This window comes from Salvelinus sp. IW2-2015, unplaced genomic scaffold (genome assembly GCF_002910315.2).
Source record: "Salvelinus sp. IW2-2015 unplaced genomic scaffold, ASM291031v2 Un_scaffold2793, whole genome shotgun sequence".
NCBI lineage: Eukaryota > Metazoa > Chordata > Actinopteri > Salmoniformes > Salmonidae > Salvelinus > Salvelinus sp. IW2-2015.
This window is the reverse complement of record NW_019944094.1, coordinates 134120-136089: the sequence shown is the minus strand read 5'-3', so window position 1 is coordinate 136089 and position 1970 is coordinate 134120. Positions and strand designations below refer to the sequence as shown.

General features: G+C 42.9%; 1 long non-coding RNA gene across 3 annotated transcripts; it reads left to right on the top strand.

The window, feature by feature from the left end:
* Positions 1-6: 6 nt before the first annotated feature.
* Positions 7-1934, top strand: LOC139025507 (uncharacterized). 3 transcript variants are annotated; one of them, XR_011477097.1, is made up of 2 exons: positions 7-1329; positions 1490-1934. It is a non-coding gene; the product is annotated as an uncharacterized lncRNA (long non-coding RNA). The 3 variants fall into 3 exon arrangements; XR_011477096.1 differs by having other exon boundaries at positions 1448-1934; XR_011477095.1 differs by having other exon boundaries at positions 1407-1934.
* The last annotated feature ends 36 nt before the right edge of the window (positions 1935-1970 follow it).

Here is a 1970-nt window from a genome sequence, read left to right as displayed (position 1 = left end):
TATACCTGATCTATGTGTCTGTCTCCTAGGTAACGAGGTGGTGGGCAGCGACAGTCCTGAGGTCAGGGCGAGTGTTCACCACTTACACATCATCGACAATCAACAGACACTCTTTCAACTGTCACACAAACTGGAGCCACGCGCCTGAACACACACACTCCAAGAGGAACTTTTGACCTCCACAGAACCACAGAAAATACACTTCCTGTATCAAAGGTGCCATGCGAGCCACTGTCTCTCAGCCAATCACAGTTCAACATCCTGAAATAGCCAGCCAACCACACTTCAGAAGACTGATTCAGCSAGCCAACCACAGAGCTGCACACTGAGGCGGCGTTCAGACTGAAAATTAATATCTGGCAAAACCTAATTCAGATTGTTTTTCTATGACGGTCAAACTTTGACGGATGACAAAGCCTTTGAGAGGACAAGCGGCCATTCGTTATTGTTCTTTGGTGAATACAGTTTTTATGAAGCTACTGTCCAGTTACTGAGACTGCGTGTCGTTCTGTTTCTGCTCTGAAGTTAACAGTCAGTTTCACTGTATTGATGATCCTCAGTAGGGGAAACGGTCATGTGACTGCAGATATGAATGTACAGTGTATATATGGACAGAGTAGACATACAGTAGATGTGTACTGTACGGGTTCAGGCCACATGGTGAGCCTCTGGATGTTACAGTGCCAAATGCCCAGACGGGAAAGAGATGCCATATTCAGCTATACAGACGCACAGCTTTTCACATGTATCCATAGTAACAACAAAGCCTGGTCCTGCCATACCATAAAAGGTCATAACATTACACATTGTTATTAGATGTTATAACATGGTATTTATAGAGAGTTATTATATTGTTGTTACACTTTTACTGACTGAAGAGATTGTTCTGTTATTTCAATGCCTGTTACACACAGATTTCACTAAGCAACCTGGCCTGGGTTCAATCCCAGCCAATGCATTTTACACAGAACCTTACCCTGTTAAGGCGTAGTCACACTGACTGATCTAGAACCTTACCCTGTTAAGGCGTAGTCACACTGAGTGATCTAGAACCTTACCCTGTTAAGACATTGTCACACTGACTGATCTAGAACATTACCCTGTTAAGACTTGGCGTAGTCACACTGACTGATCTAGAACATTACCCTGTTAAGGCGTAGTCACCCTGAGTGATCTAGAACATTACCCTGTTAAGGTGTAGTCACACTGACTGATCTAGAACATTACCCTGTTAAGGTTAAGGCATAGTCACACTGACTGATCTAGAACATTGCCCTGTTAAGGCGTAGTCACACTGACTGATCTAGAACATTACCCTGTTAAGGCGTAGTCCACACTGACTGATCTAGAACATTACCTGTTAAGGCTTAGTAGCACTGACTGATTCTAGAACATTACCCGTTAAGGCGTAGTCACACTGACTGATCTAGGAACATTACCCGTTAAGGCGTAGTCACACTGACTGATCTAGAACATTACCCTTGTTAAGACGTAGTCACACTGACTGATCTAGAACATTACCCTGTTAAGGCGTAGTCACACTGACTGATCTAGAACATTACCGTCTGTTAAGACTTGGCGTATCACACTAGTACATGCACATGTATCTATAGTATTCAGGTGTGTAGGAGCAGGGCAGCACTGCTATAGGACTATTTATTGTAATAGTGAGTGTATTTATGTTTCTCTAAAGGAGACAGACTGTGAGACGGTCCTGTGTGCCAGAATGAGACGGCAGCTGTATAAAAACAATAATACAAGTGTAAAGCTATACAGGGTAACGGTTAGGTGTGTAAAGATAGTGAACTGTGTATAAAAGAGGTTTAAAATTGGAGCTGAAATGCTGGAATGTTTAAAACAGGAGACTAGGGAATGATTGTTACTGTCCTGTGTGATGTCAAAATGGGGGGGGGGGGCGACAGAGAGAAAAAGAACCAATGAAAAAGGAGAGTTTTGTTGTTGTTTTCTTA